This window comes from Bos taurus, chromosome 16 (genome assembly GCF_002263795.3).
Source record: "Bos taurus isolate L1 Dominette 01449 registration number 42190680 breed Hereford chromosome 16, ARS-UCD2.0, whole genome shotgun sequence".
In the NCBI taxonomy this organism is placed as follows: domain Eukaryota; kingdom Metazoa; phylum Chordata; class Mammalia; order Artiodactyla; family Bovidae; genus Bos; species Bos taurus.
Window position 1 is genome coordinate 74,559,234 of NC_037343.1, and position 24,183 is coordinate 74,583,416.

The following is a 24,183-nucleotide window of genomic DNA, read 5'->3' on the forward strand; positions in this document are numbered from 1 at the left end:
TCATTCTCTTGAAGGCAGGTTTTTTATGTCTTGTACACTAATGTCTGTTCTCCTTGATGTGAATATTTCCCCTGATGAAAGACAAGGGAAATGCCAGCTAGATATTTCATAATTGGGCCGTTTGACTACTTTGCTATTTTAAGCACCAAAGATTTTGCTTTGAGCTAAGGCTGTATGTAGCTCCACAAATACCTTTTCACAATCTTATGAATTAAAGGGGCATATGTTATGAGTATTTCCATTTCTTAATGAAGAGATTGAATCCCCAGCTGCGTGTTTTTGTCTAGAGTGACAGAGCTGTGGGATTTATAGTCCATCGTTTCCCCCTTTGGAGCATTAACCCAAGGAAATTTTGTTTTAAAAGAAAACACAAGGATGACAGAAAATAAGTGTGGAGTCATATTTCCAAACATGGACAAACTCTTCTTTTGTTAAAGATCAGGTGCCTTTTTGCTGCAGGTGCGCTGGCATTGTTCTTTGATTAATCCATGCTGGACGGGCCTCCTGGCTAATCTCATTAACTAATAATGCTTCTGGGTAATTAGCTTGATGTGTGCAATTATGCTCAGATTGTAGGGCTTTTTTCCCCTCACTTTGGTAGCTTTAGTATGTATTTAATGCTTTGGAGTGCTCTGGCCCTTTGAGAAATTGAGCAAAATGCCCAAATCTTTTCCCATCAAGAAAGCATGACAGTCTACCTGGCGATGGAATTATCTGATGTTCATCTACTAAGAAATGTCTTACTGTCAGAAATTTCTCAATTATGCTCACACAGACACACATACACATATATACACAGACCATACACACAGTCCAGATGAGGAAATCTGGAAGCACTTCCAGAACTATCCATTTTGGCTGAAGTCATGAATCTCCCAGTTTCGTGATAAAATTTCTTACTAGAATTTAGCTACATACCCCGAACTAGAAAGATAATTCTGCATAGTAGACAACTATGACTGCCATGTGGAAACAATATAAAATCTTTGATCCTTTAAAGATCTGTTCTCTTTCTGCAAAGAACGAAGAGATCTAAGCTGTTGTCTCCACTCTGCCACCATCTAGCCTTGTGACTTTGGGCAAGGCATTTAACCTCTGTGGCACTGAATTCACGTATCTACAAAATGAGAAAGCCCCTTCAATCAGTCAATATGTTTTAAGCTCCTACGGTAAACTGGACCTGTGATAAACGAGACATCATGAGTGTGTAAGAAAGACTCAGCCCACCTACACTGTCATCTCACCAGGTTGAATTAAATTATTTTTCTAAGATTCTTTCAAACTTGGCAACGTTATGATTCTGCTATGAACCACTCTTTCCCTTTTTTCTCGTTCCCTTCCCAGGTCCCCAGGAAGTAAGGAGAAAAAGTGAGCATATTGAGAAGCTGAATACACCAAAATGTTTGAATCCAGTTGAAGTTAGTGGTTATTCAGACCAGTAAGCATGTTTGGCCTTATTTTTCAACCTTCCCTATTATCATCCTTAATCTCACCCATTGTGATTCTGGAAAAGGGACTAGAAAAGGTTGAGATTGTGCATTTTAAACCTTCAGTCTTTCCGTGTGTCTACGAGCCAGATTATTCCTTCTTCCAGTGACGGCGGGGTACCCACCTGAATTTAAACCCAGAACGTATATCTCTGGCTACCGAGCGATGATCCTCAGCTGCTGTAACAAAACCATTTCATTTCAGGGCATTTTAGCAACCTTGCCTAAACCAGTGTTGTCAACTAAATAACCCCTATGGACACTAATGGAACCTTTGAAATGAATTGTACTATTACAGAAACTTATCATTTCTTGTTATTGCTTTTATAACCTGGAGTTTTGCTTTTCCTGGATCTGTTTGCAAAAATAACAGAGAGCACCTTAGTCATGTGCTAACACTTGCCTTGATATGATCCTGTATAGCCCTTTCAGGGAGGGAACCATCAACCATGACTCAGAAGAAATTTACAGCTGAAATGCATTATTGTCTGGCCACTGATGGTCTATCGCCCAGGTGCTTAAGGTCTGGACAAGTTGTGTTCTGTCTCCTCTGAGCCAAAGCTGGTTTATATTAATGACCAATGCACAGCAAATATATTGGATTTTATTCTCCCCTTTAACCTGCCTCGGTAATAATCTTAATGGGAAAAGAAGCTCTCATGATCTCTCTCAGAGGCCTTGTGTTCCTGCCTCTTTCAGACAATTTTTTTTTCTCCCCACACTTAGAGCTTGTTGGAGACAGAAACAGAAAACTCAGTGATTTTCTCTTTTATATTAAAAAGAAAGGGAGTGTTTGAGTGCCTACCAAAGACGGGAATTGACAATAAGTCAACTTGTGTTTTTTTATTACTCAGGTTTAGTCTAGAGAGAGATTTCTTTTTTCTCTAAACTTAGTAAATGAGACACGTTGGATGGTTCTCTAAATAGCTAAGCATTGGAGCATTTATATTGCTATTATTATTTTTATGCATACTATTTTCCCTTAGCAATAGAAAAGAAAATAAATAGTCTTTTCATTGCCAGTTCTATTTTTGTTAAGGGCTTAACTAGAAGATATATCTAATCATAATGAGCAGAGCATAAAGAATATTAAGATTAAAAGTACTTATATTTTCCTTTATCCTCTCAACAATCTCCAGATGGATTTCCTAGGGGTTGCCTTCTAAATCTTCTTACACAGTAAGCTGTAAATCCCAGATCCAGCAAGCTTCTGGTTTGGCTGAACACAGCCTTTCATGTACAATATGTACTGCCTGAATAATGGCAAAAAATTATTCAGAGGATAATTACAGCAATTGATCCTGAGATGTTTTGTAGCGTCCTTCATAGATCATTCTTCAAAGCCTCTTGGAGAAACGGTGTCTGTGGAGTCGTCTAGAAGTAGAGAGCTTCTAGAGTCCAGTGTAAAATAGATAGTCTGCAAGAATCAGTCACCTAAAAGATGGGAGATAACCCCAGAACTCATGCCAGAGGTCGAAGACAGCTCAGAGAACCAGATGATTCTGAAAGTCTGGAGGTGACAATTCCCTTGATCCCCTTCTCAGACCACAGCCTCCATCTCAGATGTTCTAATATACCTAAGCCTTTAATTGTACATTGCTCTGTAATTTCCGAGGAGCTCTCAAAGGAGTTCCCTTACATGACTCTGAGCATCTCCCTATAAAGTGAGAGGTGGTGAGCCATTAACTTTGATGGATGAGGAAAATAACGATGAGTGGTCCGATAACTTTTCCAGGGTCACAGCTTTGGCAAGTGGTGGCACCTGGGGAGAGCAGGGTCTTCCGATCAGAAGGCCAGTGGACTTTGCTCCCTGACAACCCCTAAACAGGAAGCAAAGCTCGCACTTGGCATTTTGGGGAAATGCCACAAGCCATACTTCATATTAGCATCTTTCCTACCAAAGAGGAATTATTGGAATCCTTATTCCTCCCTTTAATATCACTTCTATACACATACAGGTCCATGTACACCCCTCCACACACACGGACATGCACACACACACATGTACACACCCATCTTCTCTTTATTTTTTTCAGTGGTCCTTCCTGAGGCAGAGAACAGATGGGCAGCTGAGCAAGCATACCTGTACTGGATGCAGAAATCAATAGAGACAGTGATTTCAAAAACAGCTCCACTAGGCACTGAAATTCATGGTTTAGAGACAGTGGGAGGTTGGAGGAGGAGGAGTTTTGGAGGAGGCAAGTGTATCCTTTCTCAATGACAGCTTGTTCTCCAGAATACCTGAAGCCTTCACGATAGGCTGTAGTTAAACAGTACCAGGTCAGATGCTCAGATGGTGACATTCCAATTTTTATATTCCTGAAAACATATTATGATGTCTGGCATCAGAACATTTTATATATAGCTATATATACATTATAGCATGTTATGAGTATCATATACTTTATAATGTGTATTTATATTATTTCAGAAATATTTTATATTATTACATAATATTTATTTTTTAAAAAAACTATACAGCTTTTAATTAAGCTGTGGGGGAGATTTCGGACTGAATTGAATGAGACCTTGGTGACTAGTAATTATGGCCTGAGAGAAAAGACTGTGATGGAAACAAAGAAAGTATTAAAATCAAATAATGACTGACTTAATCTGGTCAATTAATGTAAAACAGAGATGACCAGATTTGTACCACCAAAGCATTAGCTGGCAGTTAACCTTACTTACCTCTACTTTTTACCAGGGTGTTTATTTTCCTATAGAATCCCCATGAAAAACAGCACAGTCATCTATTTGTTTTATGATTTGTGTATCACCAACCTTTAATTGTTGTTCAGTCACTCAGTCATGTCCGACTGCAGAATGTCCCTCACCATCTCCCACAGTTTGCCCAAGTTCATATCCATTGAACCTTAAATTCACCAATCTTAAATTATCACAATTAATCAATAATTTCTCAATGACTTTGCAGTTAGGACAGAGGTTTTTTTAAATGAGATTGGATAAAATATGTATCTGTATATGTATGTGTATAAACTTGAAAGAAGTTATTTTTGAGAGTGAGAATCTAAAGTTTTACTTTCATACAACTTCATCTAAAACTTAATACCTAAAGTTACTGTTCCTTTTTTCTCCATCAAAGTGAAGACAATGCTTCTTACTGGGAAGAGAAGAAGGAGTGTGTGTGTGTGTGTGTGTGTGTTACAAATACCAGGATACAGAAAAAAGTAATTGCCATATTCCAATGAATCCTTAACCAATTATCACAGCATCCCACTATCCATCTGTATCCTTAGGGACATGTACAGTGTTAGCATCCATGATTCCAGCCCTAAAGCAAAGGCATTCATCTCTTTTGTTCACATATTGATATGGTTTTATCAGTGACAGATGTGTTTAAGTTCTTCTTCAACCCCTTTCTAACTTAGAACCATACATAATATCTTATGAACTTATGTATTCTAATTGGCATGACCCATTTCGGTGTAGTTACTCTGAAAAGTATGACCAACCTAAACAGCATAGTAAAAGCAGACATTACTTTGCTGACAGAGGTCCATCTAGCCAAAGCTATCAGCCCAGGCTGATCCAGGGAGTTCGAAGCGGGGACGGCATAGGCGAGGATCAGAATACAATAGCTTCAATTAGATATTAATTAGAGATGTAAAGAGTAATAGAATGAGGATAGCTCAGTAGGAAAATTCAGTGGAGAAAAGAGGCTGAGTAGCTTGGTTTATGCGGGAGACCAATAAAACTTCAAGACAAGAAGTTTGCACCGCTTACGTAGGCCGCAGGCGTCCTTCCGTTCTCCCGAAGGAGAGGAGACACTGAGGCCTCCCCAGTCGGATCTTAGAAGCCCAGGCAAAATTAGTAAGCTTGGTGGGTTCCGCGCTCCAGATGGAAACTCAGCCAGAGTTTGAAAGAGAGAGTGACATGGGGAGACCAGTATTTTGAGAAACTGATCCCAAGTCTTTATTTTCCATGGTCTACTTTTATACACTGAGATGTTATGCAAAAGTCACGTGGGGTCAGCAGTCCTGATTTTTATCAAAGTCAGGTGCTTCATACAAATGTATACAGAGGTCTTAGGAGTGTTACATCATCTTCTGGCCAGGGGGCCTGCTGACAATTTATGACCCTCTCCTTGTGACAGCAGTCAGTCAAAACTTATTTCTCCAGGGGTGATTATTCTTAAAACAGATGCCACCCAAATAAAGTTACATTCCTATAGGGTGAGGGTGTAGTGGGTTTTAGTTAAGGAAAGAATTTACTTAGCCTAAGGTCTAACGTGATTAATATCAAAGGTTAATACTTTTTTCTTCTATATATTCATTAATGTGTGTAACGGCAGGGGATGTGGAGACTTAGCAACAAACACTGGCTCAACAAATGAAAAACCCTTCACCAATACAATTTCTAATCAGCCCACTATACTTATACTAATGGTTTTCTAACTTTTCTAAGGAACCTGTTTTTAGAAGGTTTAAAGCATCTCATGCCTCTCACGGTTTGGAGGCTGTGAGCAATCACATGTGGCCGGACAAGCCTGTCAGGCAGGCTAGAGAACCTTCAGAGGAGTTTGTAAGTTTGGAACACTCCTGTCATGCCCAGGAATTATTATTAACTGGAGCTCTAAGTTAACTCCTTCTCTGAAAGAGGTGGTGGGAGACAACCCCCCGTAAAGTCAGAGGTGTAGGGGAGAGCACAAAGTAGTAAAGTAGGCAGACTCTGGTTTTGGGGGTAGATGCTCGAGGATTTCCAGGGGGACTCCTGAGGCTCAATCCCGCCTTTGTGTATGTGAGCCTCCATCCTCATGACCTTTGCCACGGGCGGAGTGTCTCACACTGGCCCCCAACAGCTATGGTTTTTCCAGTAGTCATGTATGGATGTGAGAGGTGGACCATAAAGAAAGTTGAGCACCAAAGAATTGATGCTTTTGAACTGTGGTGTTGGAGGAGATTCCTGTGAGTCCCTTGGACTGCAAGGAGATCAAACCACACAATCCTAAAGGAAATCAACCCCAAATATTCATTGGAAGGACTGATGCTGAAGCTCCAATACTTTGGCCACCTAATGTGAACAACTGACTCATTGGAAAAGCCCCTGATGCTGGCAAAGATTGAAGGCAGGAGGAGAAGGGGACGACAGAGGGTGAGATGGTTGGATGGCATCACCGATGCGATGGACATGAGTTTGAGTATGCTCCGGAGGTTGGTGATGGACAGGGAAGTCTGGCGTGCTGCAGTCCATGGGGTTGCCAAGAGTCAGACACGACTGACTGACTGAACTGAACTGACTTTGAAAAGCTATCCATCTTTTGGTTATGCTATTAACTCATGGTGTAGCTAGAAGAATGCTGGATTAAAAGCTAGGTAATCAGGCTCCTAGTTGCGAGTCAGCTACTGATTACAAAGTGTGTCCCTTTTCAAATCACTTCCTCATCCTACTCTCTGTTTTCTCATTTATAATGAAGGAGGCTTGGTCCTCTCTCAAATTCCTGCTAGCTCTAAAATTATGATTCTATGGCTTCTATGCCCCAAATCTTGGAGGACTTTTAGAAATTATCTTCTGTCCATTATGATATGTTCTTTTGAATTTCCACAATAGTTGAAACTTTTTTTTCCATTGAAAGCAAATTTGATTTGAAACAGCTAAAGATCATTAAGAGCTGAGCTGAGGGATTCATGTGCTTGATCAAGCTGCTTATGAGCCTTTTAGATCAAAAATGAGCTGTGACCATAAACTAATAAGATTGGTTTTCTCAGAGTGTCATGCAAATGAACTTTGAGAAATCTAGCCCAAAGGTGAGTTCCAAAAACAATTCAAGTACTGACAACTTAAGAGGCCTGCTTTGAAGGGGAAAATATCCTTCCTTTGGCCAAACATGTCATATGTTGGGCCAAATTCAAAATAGTATGGTAACTATCAAGGACTTTCTAAGTTGCTGTTTGTATAAAGCCAAAGCTAAAGTTAAAAATCAGTCGCTGTGTAAGGTAGTATCAAACTCTTTACTCTCATAGGTATAATAGATTTTTAAGAGGATGTTCATGCCCATGTTCAATCTAGATTAAGTACATTAGATAACCATCTCACATATTTTCCTAGCTCTAGATGATAAGAAGTCGATAAAGAAACTGAGTCTCATACTGATTAAATAGCCAATCACAAAGCTAGTAATTAGCTCAGCTCTCACTGTAGAAAAGTCTCTGACAAAAAGTGTTCCATGGTATATGGTTGTTATAATTTGAGAAATTCAAGAAGTGATGGTTTCTTCTTACTCACACTCTGACCTTATCTTAGTATGAACTGCTCCAAAATAGAGAGTCAGAGATGAAAACTTGGGTGCCAGCTGTTTATTTGGGGATATATCATAGGAAATGGATGTGAGGGGGTGGGGAGAGTGAGGCAGGGAAGGAGGATCGTCTAGGTTGCTGCTGTTGGCAGTGAGGCTCTGCCCTGTGGTTCACTCCAGAAGCACACAGAGTGCCTCGTGCAAATATCCATCCTAGAGAGGGAGGCGTGACCAGTTACCCACATATTTCTGTTGGCTCAGGGTTGCCCCTGGTGGTGGCAGCTTTCTGAACCGCTTGGGCACAGGCTTAGCATGGTGCTTATGAGAGAAAATCCCGAGCTGAATGCAGAAGATGTGAGCAAAAACTCATCATCAAAGTGGGAAGGACAGAGAAAGAGAAACTTGCTCTTGTGGAACCATCCAAGCTGTCTGCTTCCAGGACATCTGCTGCAATATCCACAAAGTTCATGCAATTGGAATTCCCTTTCTCTCACCCTTGGATGCCCTCCTTCTCTATTGAAATTCCACTCACCCTTTAAGGCACTAACCAAGAATCATGTCCTCTGTAAAGCTTGCTTCCCTGGCCCCGACTCTTCCCTCTGACTTCCCACTATAGTTTGGTCATAAGGCCATTAGATATTCCATTTATATCTTGGAAATACTTGCTTGCAGACTTGTTTCCCTCTCTAACTTGGAATTTCTTGAGGGCAAGATTTGCACTTGTTTATTTCTATAACCCTAGCACAGAGCCAAGATTTGTGTAGATACTCTATATATTTTTAAATTATTTAATTGAAGCATAATTGATTTATGATGTTATGTTAGTTTCTGTTGTACAACAATGTGAATCAGCTATAAGTATACATATATCTCCTGCCTCTTGAGCCTGCATCCCATCCCCAACCCCATCCTTCCCCTCCAGGTCATCAATGAGTACCAGGCTGAGCTCCCTGTACTGCATCGCAGCTTCCCACAACCTATTTGATGCATGGAAGTGTATGCATATCAATGCCATTCTTCCAACTTGTCCCACCCTTCCCTTCCCCGCTGCATACACAAGTCCATGCTTTATGTCTGCATCTCTATTCCTGCCCTGCAAATAGATTCATTAGTACTATTTTTTTTTTCTGCTCTACACATTTTTATTGAATATGCCTGCCAATGCAGGAGATGCAAGAGACTCAAGTTCGATTCTGGGTTGAGAAGATCTCCTGGGGTAGGAAATGGCAATCCACTCCAGCATTCTTGCCTGGAAAATTTTATAGACAGAAAGAGCCTGGTGAGCTACCGTTCATGGGGCTGCAAAGAATTGGACATGACTGAGCGACAGAGCACACAATGTAACAACACATTTTTATTAATGACATAAAAAAGCATTGAATATAAATAGCCACTTTTCATACTTTGGTAGATTTTAATCCTAACCTCTTTCTGCTTTCACCTCCCCAGACTAAGACAGCAGAGTCCTAACATTTTCTATCATTTTTGGTACCCTTCCCTGGACTCTCTCCAGACCTTTTTGATCTTGAAATACAGCATCCAGAACTCCCAAGAGTTTCCCAGGTGACACTGCACCACAGTTCTCCATATCAGTGTGGTCCTGGCATCTGTTTCTCTGCCTTTCAACCCAGCAGCAGCAACTTTCACTTCATTGCTGGCAATCGTTTTGATGCCCTCTGTTACAGTGATTCATAGGCAGGCCTCTGTTTCCTAATGGACTGCAGACTCCCGAGGGGAAAGCAATTGTCATCTTCATTTTCCTACTCCCCCAAGGCAGAGAGGATGACACAGCAAAGAGTCAAAGACAACCACTTTTTCATATAATGGTGACAGTAGGAAGGATACCTAACAATGATAAATGGTCCCAGATCCATGTCTCTCTGAGTCCTCTACATGTTATATCACCTTCTCACTGCAACCTTGGAGATGATCTTAGTATTCTTCCCTTTTCACGGACCAGGAAACTGAGGTTCAGCTAAATTAAGGGGCTTATATGTGATTATGCATCTAGCAAGTCATGAGTGACCTTAACCAAAGTCTGTGCAGTCATAATGCTTGGGGCTGGTGCACTGGGACGACCCAGAGGGATGGTACGGGGAGGGAGGAGGGAGGAAGGTTCAGGATGGGGAATACGTGTATACCTGTGGCGGATTCATGTTGATATATGGCAAAAGCAATACAATATTGTAAAGTTAAAAAGTGCTGCATGATCTACGGAGATTTCTTGCAAAAGATGGAAGTGAGCCCGGGGATCATCAAGGACAACCAGAGATGTTTCTGTTTTGTTCATGTGTTTATATCAGTGGTTTTCAGGAAATATTTGACGATGTTTAAATGTTTTTGGTTGCTGTAGCTGGAGAGGGGAGGTATGCTCCTGGCCTCCGGGACCCAGAGGACAGAAAAACTGCCAAGCGGTCCAGATTGCCAGAAGTGCTAGGCTGAGACGTCCTAGTTGAAATGAAGGAAAAAGAGACTGAAGTAAAGGGAGAAACTCGGTCTAACAACACAGATGCAAGGCTGGGATGAGCAACTGGGCCTTCTACCTCTTTATCCCAGGCACTCTACCAGGCCTGTAAGTCACGCTGGCTCGGCTCGTGCTGATCCAGGGAGAATCTACGTGCGAAAATGCTTTGTAAACTATCAAGTTCCTACAAAGGTTTTATCTTATTGTTTTATCTTACTCCCCTCGAAATTCCTTAGTTTTTGTTTTGTTTTTGAAACACAGAGTGGCCTTTTGGGACGGTGTGGTACTCCAGGTTAATGCCTTTGGAGACGTTCTTGTCCTTCTGGGCTTGTACTTGGTTTAGCTCATTAAAAATACAGGATTTGTCGACATGGGTCTTATTAATTATCTAAAGTATTTATGAGCATCTTAGCTTTGATGTCTTTAAGTGATCCTGATGTCTGACAAGAACTCTCATCTCTGGAACTTGCCCAGGTCCTCCGGGATGCACCAGCCCAGACCTGGCGCTTCAGGTTGGCACCTCTCAGAGTTCTGATCCCTGCTGACCTTTGCATCTTGACCTCAAGTCTCACGGCAAACACTGCTGGTCTCAATGGCTTATACGGTCAGTGGTGCTCTGGATGGGACCCTATTCTCCTTGAGACCTTATTCCCTTCCCACGCCCCCTGCCCAACAAGAGAAGCAGAATGGATATATCTTTCACAGCGAGGTTGTGGAAGGTCCACTTTTCAATCAGCTTTAGAGGACCTCACTCAAATATCCTGTATCATCTTGGTAACTTACATGCTTCATCCATGAACTTCTCTGTAGCCTTTTGAATTTGAATTGCTAACTATGTTCAGCCTGTAATGGATTACAATCAAGCAAGAAAGCAAGTAATCAATAATATAAACAAGTAAATAAATAATAATTCTGCAATTTACTACCCACTATAGGATACAGCCATGCCAAAGTAAATGATCCATAGTTCAACAAATGGGAACATCTCCAACTATGGCTTTGATCTCATCTACACAGATATAGAGGGAGTTAAAGGATCTGCGTATTACTGGGTATGTATATGTAGGAGAGGTGTTGTATGTAATGGGGAGATGGAGGGCAGAACACACACATTTTATTCCTTTGCTTTTCCCCCCATTTCTCCCAATGGAACACACTGAAATACACAGGATAGAGTGATCTGTCTTCAAAATATCAGCCTGCCTTGGGGAAGCCAAAGTTTGTAGCCTACTGTGCTCTATCTGATATAATCATGCAAGCCATAGCAAAAATCTGCTGCTTCAAAATCCCAGGCAGACTGCAAAGCACACAAGTTCATTTGTCTGGTTCTTTCACCTCTCTGAATTCCCATCCCACCTTTTTATTTGTGTCCAATATCACAGATGATAACAAATATTGAGCACCAATGATGACCTGACTTCAGCAGATGGCCACCATGATCATCAGAAAGGACCCAAGTCCTCCTCAGCTACAAAGACCCCAGGTTCCTCTCTCTAAAGCGTCTAGGGAGGATCTTTCTGTAGCATCTTGGCGAATGTTCACTAGAGTTCAATTTGGAACTAGGACCAAAGATAAGCCACAGTCAATAGAAGACTAACTTTACATTGAAGCTATTGTGGATATTCCAAGCTTTGGTGCCAATCGAATTCACCATCTTTCATATCCTAATTGTTAAATACTACCACCAAATTGCTTTATTGACTATGCCAAAGCCTTTGATGTGTGGATCACAATAAACTGTGGAAAATTCTTCAAGAGATGGGAATACCAGACCACCTGACCTCCCTCTTGAGAAACCTATATGCAGGTCAGGAAACAGCAGTTAGAACTGGACATGGATCAACAGACTGGTTCCAAATAGGAAAAGGAGTATATCAAGGCTGTATATTGTCACCCTGCTTATTTAACTTCTATGCAGAGTACATCATGAGAAACACTGGGCTGGAAGAAACACAGCTGGAATCAAGATTGCTGGGAGAAATATCAATAACCTCAGATATGCAGATGACACCACCCTTATGGCAGAAAGTGAAGACAAACTAAAAAGCCTCTTGATGAAAGTGAAAGAGGAGAGTGAAAAAGTTGGCTTAAAGCTCAACATTCAGAAAACGAAGATCATGCCATCTGGTCCCATCACTTCATGGCAAATAGATGGGGAAACAGTGGAAACAGTGTCAGACTTTATTTTGGGGGGCTCCAAAATCACTGCAGATGGTGATTGCAGCCATGAAATTAACAGACGCTTACTCCTTGGAAGGAAAGTTATGACCAACCTAGATAGCATATTCAAAAGCAGAGACATTACTTTGCCAACAAAGGTCCGTCTAGTCAAGGGTATGGTTTTTCCAGTGGTCATGTATGGATATGAGAGTTGGACTGTGAAGAAAGCAGGGAAGAATTGATGCTTTTGAACTGTGGTGTTGGAGAAGACTCTTGAGAGTCCCTTGGACTGTAAGGACATCCAACCAGTCCATTCTGAAGGAGATCAGTCCTGGGTGTTCTTTGGAAGGAATGATGCTAAAGCTGAAGCTCCAGTACTTTGGCCACCTCATGCGAAGAGTTGACTCATTGGAAAAGACTCTGATGCTGCAAGGGGTTGGGGGCAGGAGGAAAAGGGGATGACAGAGGATGAGATGGCTGGATGGCATCACTGACTCGATGGACTTGAGTTTGAGTGAACTCCAGGAGTTGGTGATGGACAGGGAGGCCTGGTGTGCTGCAGTCCGTGGGGTCGCAAAGAGTCAGACACAACTGAGCGACTGAACTGAACTGAACTGACCTGAACCACCAAATTCCAGCCTCACTGGTCATCTACTTTTCCATTCTAGTCTTTTCATTATTAAATTTTGTGTATTTTTCCTTCTTCCCAATTTGTCCTACTTAAGGTGCCTTTTATTCCAAATGCCATCTTGAACCCCAGTTTCAAAGTAAATAAACTCCTCTATATCTGTAATTCCTCCACAGCCCAGTTCCTCTCTCCCTAACTTTGAGTGGATCCAGGCAATCACTCAGGAACACTGGGGTCAAGGGTAGATGTAAAGAGCTCTGGCTCTGGGTTCAAATCCCAGCCCTGCCACTCATGAAGTATATCACCTTGGGCAAGGTACCAAAAGTTTTTTAGCCTCAGATTTTATATCAGTAAATAGAAGAAAAAACTCCATTAGGACTATTATAAGGATAAAATTAGTATAGTACAAAACAGAACAGCGTCTAGCACATTGGAAGACTTTGAAAAAAAAAATAGTGTTTAGCAAGTCCAGGTAAGACTGCCTACATTCCGTGCACTTCAGTACTTACTTTGTTGGAGATTTTCAACATCCTTTCAATGATGCCTTCTCTTCTCCAAGCCATTACTCCTTCACTGTGCTCTAAGAAGTACCTTTTGCTATGAGACTCACCCTTGCAAGATGCCTCACTCCTTATTCTTCTCATCCATGCCATAACCTCATGTTCATCCAGGACTTCTGCACCGTCTCACAATACTTCAGTTTCAAGTACCATCTTCAAACTGTGTGATGTCCATGATGGTATGACTTGCTCATCCTCCTGAAAAACCACATCTGTCTGTTGGTTCATCTCAGCCCCAGCACCTCAGCTAGGACACTGCTGGAGGCCAGGACAGAACTTGCTGCTACTCATTTGTGGTGAATCAGTATTAAGTGCTCCATTTGGAAAGAGGTTCAGATTTTTACTCAAGAGCACATAGATTGCAAATAATTATACCCAGTTCTCCTGACTTGGTTCCAGATCCAGGACTCCTGACTTTGTATTGCATAGTTGCCTTGAAAGACTTTCCAAAGCTTATGCACATTTGTTTGGCATTTTAGCACCTAGGAGAATCATGTAACATCATCTGAAAGCTTGAAGCATTTAATGTCAGCTTTCTCTTCTATAAATTATTTTTTGTATAAATAGTTGTGTTTCCTTGTCAAATATGAGAAATCTATAATTCTTTATCCCCAGCCTTTGGAGGAATATACTTATATTCCCACTTCTCTGAGCAAAGGGGTGCACTTTATCATGGCTGCAGTAAAGGGGAAAAGGAAAAGCTAAGCCCTCAGCCCAGTAAGGTTCCTCCTCTCTAGGGTTTAACAGCAGGCTGATTATCATTCACAACACATCAATTCGTTAAGGGAAATACTGAGACAGGTAATGAAATTCCCACTGGAATGAGGTTGGGTGTGAGAGCTTATCATCGCTTTGATCTAGTTTTTATTTTCTTTTTGAGTATGATAGGTATGGCAGATGATTGTCCAGGAGCCTAGCTGGACAAGAAATGACCAATAGTGTATTTCAAGGAGCAATTGGTGATACCTCCTCAGGCATGGGAAGTGGAGAGGTGGTTTAGTGTTTGGCCCCAACCACAACTTTCTGAATAACCATTCATTAAAAGTGATGGTCAGTATATGCCTACCTGACATCCTCACTTATAGATCATCAAACTAGAGGACGAAAGTATTTGTTTTGAGAAGACATGAACCTTTGGAAGTGAGGCTCCAAGGCAACTTTTCTATCTCAATTAAATAAAGTGATTTCAATATTATTAATTACTTTCTGAAGACCTGCTGTGTCCATGTACTAAGAAACACAATTTAACGACAACAACAACAACAAAACCAGCTTCTTCCCTTAAGAAATTTACAATTTACTTTCAGTCAGAGAGGAAACCAAACAATTATGTTTGGTTTTATAATTATTCATATAGATCACATAGGAGATCTCAGTAAGTGCCTGGGACATTTAGGATGTTTCCATCTGGGAGTTCATATTCAGATCAGTAGGGATAAATGGCAGAGAGGCAGATTTATTCAATAGTAAAAGGAAGATTTTAGTGTGTCCAAAATTGGAGTTGGCTGCCTTTGGAGATCGTGAATGGTTCATCCCTAAAAATAATTCAAGGAGGAGTTGGAAAAATACCTTCAGGGATGCTGACAATGAAGGCCCTCTTTGGGGACAGGAGTGTTGATTATTTCCTGTAAGCTTCTTTCTACATCTTATTGTCTCTTATTACAGCGAAGAGTCCCCAAAGAGCAATTTTTACTTAGATTCTCAGAAGTTGATATCCACCCCTTTCCTCCTCTCCAGTCATAGTTTTCAAAGTCTTTGAGAGGTTTCCATCAGAAGCAGATGCAGATGAGAGAAGAAAGAAATATTATTTTGCAGCAGCTGGTGCTCCATCAAAACAGAGGCCTTGTGAAATGACGGCAGACATCAGTAATGGCCAAAGCGCCGGCCTTATTTATAGGCTTGAGTGAAAGATAAATACTGTACATGCACATTCTAATTAAGGCCAAGACTTCCCAGCATGCATAGCTCTGCATCTCATTCCCCTTGTCACTGCTGCCACGGATCCCATATTTTCTGTGGTTTTCTTCTAGTTATGAGTGATGCCGTGCTGACCGAAATGGATGGAGTCCCAAGCTGGCTGTAGGGCACAGGGATTTGGTCTGCCGCATGGCTGGAGCCTGGACTCAAAAAATACCACAGCTGTATTTGCCCTTGTCTTTAGTGGCTGACTAGAGCGTTTAGACCAAAGATGGTGATGTAGGATTTAGGATTACCTGTGAAGGGGCTCCAGCCCCACTGTGGTACAGCAGTGGATGGCAAGGAGTGAAACGCTCCATAAAAATGCTCCCTTCTCAATTCCATCCGTGTCTATTAAGCATCTGTTGGGTTAGGAGGAGAGATATGGTCTGTTTCCATCAGACACATTTCTAAGATAGATTTCTGAGTGGCATAAAGCTAATGCTTTTTTAATAGTCTCCTCTGCCTATTACATAATGAAAAAAATTGAGCACGTGCCATGAGCATATGACTAATGGCCCTTAGAGAAAGTCCAATCCTAGTTTTGATCTTTGAGAGATGAGGACATCAAAATCTAATGCAGCTAATCATGTCAAAGGCACAATCAATAAGCATACCCTGATCTCACAGTGTAATTAAGTCTCCATAAGTTCATTTTTAGACCAAATCAATCAAAAGTAGTCAACCTGATTAGGAATTAATTCAGCAGTATCATTAATTTGAAAAAAAAACACACAAGATTTATTTTTCAAAATATTAATATCTTGCTTTTTAAAAATTATCTATTCTTAGTTCCTTAAAATATCTTTATATCAATACACTCTAATAAAATTTGAGGTCTTTTCCTGGCAAGAGTAAGACTTTTCATCACTGCAAAAAAAAAAAATAATGAAACTATTTTTTCCTCTGTACATCTTTTTGGATGTCCCCTAATTTTACTCTGAAGCTCTCTTTAGGTCCTCCTCGGGACGTGTAGACGTAGTAGGTAAGGACTAGGCATGGGTCTGGATTTCAGTTTGTGGCGTCCTTTGTCCAAGGTCAAGAGTAAAGAAAGAAAATAGAAACAGAGATAAGAAAACACAGGGCTAAGCTATGCATGAACTATGGGTTTTGCCTCAGGATTTTTTACTTGAATCCTAGTTAAAACTTATTTGAATTATCAGCTGATTTTTCTTCTAAATTTTTTCCCAATACACCAACCAAAATTGATGTTTGCCTGTTTTTATGTGTGTGTGTACATGTGTGTGTGTACATGTGTGTGTGTGTGTTTGCACACGCACACAGGCCATTTTCATAACTAAGACAACTATTAACTGAGGATTTGTTTCTCAATGGATATAGCTAATCCAGGCTTCCTTGGTGGCTCAGATGGTAAAGAATCTGCCTGAAATGTGGGAGACCCGGGTTGATCTCTGGGTTGGGAAGATCTCCTGGAGAAGGAAATGGAGACCCACTCCAGTATTCTGGCTTGGAAAATCCCATGGACAGAGGAGCCTGGTGGGCTATAGTTCAGGGGTCAAAAAGAGTTGGACACGACTGAGCCACTAATGCTGGATAGCTAATCCAACAGAGTAAGTCTCAAACAGTGTGTTAGAATTTGTTGTGCACCATCTTTCACTCTCTGAGTTTCATCTGGATAATGGCAGAAACTTGATACCACGTCTTGGGAGGCGTCAGCATGGAGTGGGCAGAGGGATGAAATTAATATTCATATTACTACTATGTAACTGACTATTAACTGACAAAGACTAAGACCATTCACATATTTGGTATCATTTTTTTCACAATGTGAACAATAGCTATCTCTCAGCATAGCAATTTATATTCATACTTCTTCGAGAAGGTAACTGAACCTCAAGAAACTAAGTAATTTCTTTAATATTTCAGGGTTATTAAGTGGTAATCAGGGATTTATTTGAACCTCTGGAAACCAGGAATTGGAGTCTGACATTATCAGAGAGAATTCATGGGTGACTTGCGAAGGCTGGAGCTGCAAGGGCTCGTGGCCAATGTTTAGCACAGGGGTCATTCGTAGATGGTCACAAATATTATTGAATGAGTGACTTAGAAATTCAGAGCAATCAACTTAGCTATAACAGAATGAAGGAACAATGTGGTATCAGAGCTAGACCTAGGAGAAGTGCTTAGGAGTTCAAACTGGATGGGGAGCAGGAGTCAGATAGCAATGAGTTGATTGTGCAGGCCATGTTAAAAGCATAAGAAATCAGTCAATTAACAAAATAAGCAAATAATTAAACTATAAATATATAAGATTCAATTCAGAATCAACTGATATTTATTATCTAATCACAATGTGCAAGGTTCTAATTTTTCTGCACATTTTTAGCTGTCTTATTTCACTTTATAATAATCATTTTTCATAGTTGGGGAAATTGAGCTTCCTGAAGGTATGATTTTCCCAAGGTCACAAACTAATAAATAGTGAAGTCAGTGTTTGAACCCAGGTCTCCAGGCTCACTTCAGTGTCATTAACGTAACCAGCACAGTCCGTTTTCAGCAGGCATCTTACTTGACCAGTCAACAACATCTAGCATCACTTGACTTCCAAGACAGTATCCGTCTTGTTTCCTTTTGACTTATATCAACAAACCTCCTCAGTTGCCTCTGGTGGTTCCTACTCATTCAAATGATTTCCAAACATCAGAGTGTTCACAGTTCAGTCTTTGGAACTTTTCTCTTTCTTGTTCACTTTCTTGATGTGTTTATCTAGTACCATGGCTTTCAGTACCATCAGGACAACTCCAGATTTTAAATATCTAGCAGAACTCTTGCCTCAGCTCTCTACAGCTCTCTGATGTCCAAAAATCTCCTCAAATTGCAACTTTTCAATACTGCTCTCCTGATATTTACCAAACTTGATTGCACTTGCTGTGTCTTCTATCTTAGTTAATAACAACTCGACCCTTTCAGTTGCTCAGGGCTCAAACCACAGAATTATCTTTAATACTCTCTGACTTTGTCCATGACCAATCTGTCAGCCAATCCTGTTGGTTATGTCTTCAGAAAATGATTGACTATGTCTCGCTACTCCCACAGCTATCTTCTTAACCCAATTAACTGCCAACACTTTTGGATTATTGCAAGAACTTTTCCTAGTCTGAATTTTCCCACCTTTAGCCTATTCTTCTTTAGCCTCTTGATGAAAGTGAAGAGGAGAGAGAAAAAGTTGGCTTAAAGCCCAACATTCAGAAAACTAAGATCATGGCATCCGGTCCCATCACCTCATGGCAAATAGATGGAGAAACAGTGGAAACAGTGTCAGACTTTATTTTGGGGGGGGGACTCCAAAATCACTGCAGATGGTGATTGCAGCCAAGAAATTAAAACATGCTTATTCCTTGGAAGAAAAGTTATGACCAACCTAGACAGCATATTAAAAAGCAGAGATGTTACTTTGCCAACAAAGGTCCATCTAGCCAAGGCTATGGTTTTTCCACTGGTCATGTATGGATGTGAGAGTTGGGCTATAAGGAAAGCTGAGTGCCGAAGAATTGATGCTTTTGAAATGTGGTGTTAGAGAAGACTCTTGAGAGTCCCTTGGACTGCAAGGTAATCCAACCAGTCCATCCTAAAGGAAATTAGTTCTGAATATTCATTGGAGGAAACCAATACTTTGGCCACCTGATGTGAAGAAAGAAAGAAAGAAAGTGAAGTCATTCAGTTGTGTCCCACTCTTTGCGACCCCATGGACCATAGCACCCAGGGATTGAACCCAGGTCTTCCACATTGCAGGGAGACACTTTACCGTCTAAGCCACCAAGGAAGATGTGAAGAGCTGACTCATTTGAAAAGACCCTAAAGCTGGGAAAGATTGAAGGTGGGAGGAGAAGGGGACAACAGAGGATGAGATGGTTGGATGGCATCACCGACTCAATGGACATGGGTTTGGGTGAACTCTGTGAGTTGGTGATGGACAGGAAGGCCTGGCATGCCATGGTCCATGGGGTCGCAGTTGGACACGACTGAGTGACTGAACTGAACTGAACTGAGTTGAGCCTATTCTTCCTATAACAGCCAAAGTAACTTCATAAATAGTAAATCATGTGACTCTTCTGATCACAACTTATTTACTCAGAATAAAAGGTGGAGTCCTTTTAATGGTATTCAAGACTCTGCATGATCTGGCATTGTAAAACCTAAAACTTCCACCTTGAAGACTTTACTTGTACTTATTACCTCTGCCTGGAACATACTTCCCCAAGCATCTGACCATTTACTCCTTCATCTTTTTTAGGTTATCCTTAGCTAGCAAAGTATTTCCCTGGTGGCTCAGATGGTAAAGAATCCTCCTGAAATACGGGAGATCTGGGTTTGATCCCTGGAGAGAGAAGATTCCCTGGAGAAGGAAATGGCAACCCACTCTGGTATTTTTGCCTGGGAAATCCCATCAACAGAGGAGCCTAGCGAGCTACAGTCCACGTGGTTGCAAAAAAGTTCGACATGTCTTTATGACTAAACACACACACACACACACACACACACACACACGTTGATTGAATGAATGGGCAGGAGGGAGCCCTAAGAATTTAGCCATCTGGAAGGGGCATGGTGTATGATGCAACCCCTGACAGGTAGGCAAAATCCTAAGCAGTTTCAGTATATGCATCAACGTGCAACCTAACATTTTCAATCTTCAAAAAATTTCTTGCACTGTCCCTACATGATGCTCCTATGCCTCAGGAGAAAATACATTAATTTTCAGAGGCCTGATAGATCATGAACCATGAGATCACTTGTGCAAAAAGCTGTGTAAATAGCTAACAGAAACCCGGATTCTATTTCTTTTGGGATGGTGCACAATTGCAAACCAAAAATAGAAAATAAAAAATAAATAAATCACACTGAGAATCTTTTCACGGAAAGCCCCATTACTCCCTGTTATTGTGGCTTGCCTCCATCCACACAACGCTGCTCTCCCTCTTTGGTAGAATGTGCACCCTAGGAAAAAGAGCAGGAGAACAGGAATCAGAGAGCCTTGGCTTCAGACTCCGATTGTATGCCTTGCTAATCCAGAAACTTAATTTTCTTGATCCTTTTGAGCTTCAATGCTTATTTGTAAAACAAGCAAGATAAAAGACACTTTATAGGGTAATTATGAAGACCACATTATATATAATATTATATACAGGCTACATGTGTGTGCGTGCATGCTCAGTTGCTTGAGTCGTGTCCAACTCTTTTAGACCCCATGGCCTGTGGCCCTCCAGGCTCCTCTCTCCATGAGATTCCCCAGGCAAGAATACTGGGGTGGGTTACCATGCCTTCCTCCAGGGGATCTTCCTGATCCAAGGATCCAACCCATGTCTCCTGCGGCTCCTGCAATGCAGGCGAATTCTTTACGCTGAGCCACTTGGGAAGCCCACAAGTTATATATAAATTATAGATAATATATAATGATACACTGTATATTTGACTGGCACTTAATACTGTATATATCCTATATATCATATCAAATATGTATATTTGACTGGCACTTGATGCATGCTCCTTAAAATTTGATTGGCATTAAGTGCTGTGAGATAATATATATATTGGTCTCTGTCCCCAGTTCATGGCACTGAACTTCTAAAACCTTTCTATTTCCCTAAGTGATCATTTATAGCACTAGAAGCATCTTTTGTTCTAATATTTGTTCTAATATTTGGCCTTTGACCCCAGTTCCTGATACAGAGTTTCAAACTGCCTTGGACTTTCCTGTTCTTTTGTTCTAATAGTAGTGCCTTTTGTTCTAATGAGGGTAGGCTCTTTCATGGAGGCTGGTCACCAGAAAAAAGATGCCATGAATAGACACTTGAAATCTTCAGCATCCCTTCACATCCTTCAGAGAGAGTATGAGGGGACAAAAAGGAGTTAATAATCAATGATGCTTACATGATGATCTCTGTGTGATCCCCAAAGTAGGGGAATTGGAGAGCTTCTGGGCTAGTGAACACCCAGAGCTCCTTGGCTAGTGGTGCCACCTACGAAAGCGTAGAAACAACATCTCTTCCCACACATCCCCCTATGCCTCTCTTCCATCTGGATGCTCACCTGGATCTTTAACCATATCCTTTTGTAATAAACTGGTAAATATAAGTAAATTCCTTTCCCAAATTCGGTGAACTTTTCTAACACATTAATTGGACCTGAGGAGGAAGGGGCATGAGAACCTCTGATTAACAGCTGGTAGATCAGAAAGAAGCATGGGGCTTTCCTTGTGTGGTAAAGAATCTGCCTGCCATGCAGGAGCCACAGGAGACACAAGTTTGATCCCTGGGTCAGAATGATCCCCTGGAGGAGGAAATGGCAACCCACTCCAGTATTTTGGCCAGGATAATCCCATGGACAGAGGAGCCTGGCAGGCCACCGTCCATGGGGTCACAAAGAGTTGGACACGACTGAATGACTAAGCGTGCATGAAGGTCAGAAGCACAGATCGCAATCTGGATTTGTGTGGCTTCTGAAATGGGGGGAGGCAGTTTTGTGGGACTGAGCCTCTAATCTGGTGGAATCTGATGCTATCTCCAGGTACAACTGAATTAAATTGTAGGCCTTACTGGTGTTGCAGAGAGTGGCATGGGGTAGGAAAAAACCCCATACAACTGGTATCGGAGGTGTTGTGTTAGAGTAAAGAGGAAACAGGAAGAGTAGAGTGTAAGTGTCTACAGTAGTGCCAATTATATATATATATATGATTATATTGTGTGTAATATATAATAAATCATTTAATTATGTAATGTAAACACATATATTGTGTAATGCATACTACATACATACATATGTATGTTTGATTGGCATTTAGTGCATTCTCCTTAAAAGATTCAAGCTCTCTGTTTAAGAAGAACAGGTATTTACAGAAAAGCAGAGACTGATAGCCTAATGTAACATTAGACTCATCTCTTCCCATAGGTATTTAACTAACAGGGATCTATGTCCTGAGAAAACACAGATATACCAATAGGAACTATTTTAGAGTATGTCGGGAGGTCTAACACATTCACTTAACATATGTATTGTAGATAATTTCTAATTGTCATCCAGTTTCTCTTTTTTTTTTGTACAGACAGTTTCAGTGGCAGCTAAAACAAGTGGGAATCCAGAACCCCACCAGGCTTACTGACCTTGACGAGTGGTTCTGGTACATGTGCTGGCATGATATTCTCAAGGTGGTTGTCCCATCAACCCTTCCCTTTGCACAGAGGTCCTTTCTGCAGGAAATCTCCCAGAAGTGGTTCTCTTCCGCTGCTCCTAACTCCAGCATTACGGCTGCCTCTGGAATGCCAGCTGAGGCCTCAGAACACCTCAGTAAGAATGAAGACAAATGTGGCCAACAGAATCTCAAGGAATTTATCTCAACTTGTGATGTTCATAGGTACCATCCGGGTAAGCATTGTGACTTGAAGTCCAACTCAAAGGAATGAAATTTGAAACTTGTTGTAAAAAATAGGGCATCCCAGGTTGCCTAGTGGTAAAGAACCCACCTGGCAATGCAGGAAACATAAGAGATATGGGTTCAATCCCTGGGTAGGGAAGTTCTCCTGGAGAAGGAAATGGCAACTCACTCCAGTGTTCTTGCCTAGAGAATTCCATGGACAGAGGAGTCTGGTGTGCTACAGTCCATAGGATCACAAAGAGTTGAACACAAAAGAAACTTAGCACATACATACAAAAAATAATGAATTTTCATATTCCATCTTCTTTTTAAATTTCTACTCAATTTATATCTCCTGATACCAGGAGAGACAACATCTCTTGGCAAGCAGTAGATAAAAGTTGTGTTCTTAGTTCACATATATTATCTGCTCTATTCTTTTTTTCCCAGTTCAGACTCTGTCCATTGTTCTAACAAAAACAAACAAAAAAAAAGTGATGTGGGTTTATTAAGAAAGGAGGCACAATGACCCTCTGGGGAGAAGACCTTCATTCAATTTAAATGGGTGTGCACTCTGACAGATATTTGGTGTTTAGGCGTCTGATGAGCCTGGACTTTCCAAACTAGTCTGCACATTGGAATCACTTGAGAAGATTTTGATGCCTATGTTCTGTCCACCAGAGGCTGATGTGATTGGTCTGGATATGGTCCAGGCTTTGGACTCTTTGAAACATCATCAGATGATTCTAATGTGCAGACAAGTCTGTGAATCACTTCCACAGGCCCATGATATGAGTCTATCTGAATAAAAGTATATTTCTAGCTTTTTAGAGCCAGAGATACTGCTCAAGCCAGTGTCCTTGCCAAATTATCTATGTCTGGTGTCATTAAGGCCAAATAGCCAGTTTTGAAAGGAGAAGGATTATATCTCTATCTAACAGTACTTCAATAGCAAATGTATCTGAATTATAAAAGGAGAAAGAACGTTTTAATTTGAAAGGAAAAAGGGAAATATAAATTATATGCAGGTTATGTGTGAGTACCAACTTAACCATTACAAGAGTTCTATCTGAAGGGAAATAGAAGGAAATATTGATAGAAAATAGGCTTCTGTTGATGGTAGAGATCTGCTCCTAAAACTGAGTAATTACAGAATCTTTGTTTAAATACATCTTTAAGCTTATCCTGCAATGGCACCCCACTCCAGTACTCTTGCCTGGAAAATCCCATGGATGGAGGAGCCTGGAAGGCTACAGTCCATGGGGTCGCTGAGGGTCGGACATGACTGAACGACTTCACTTTC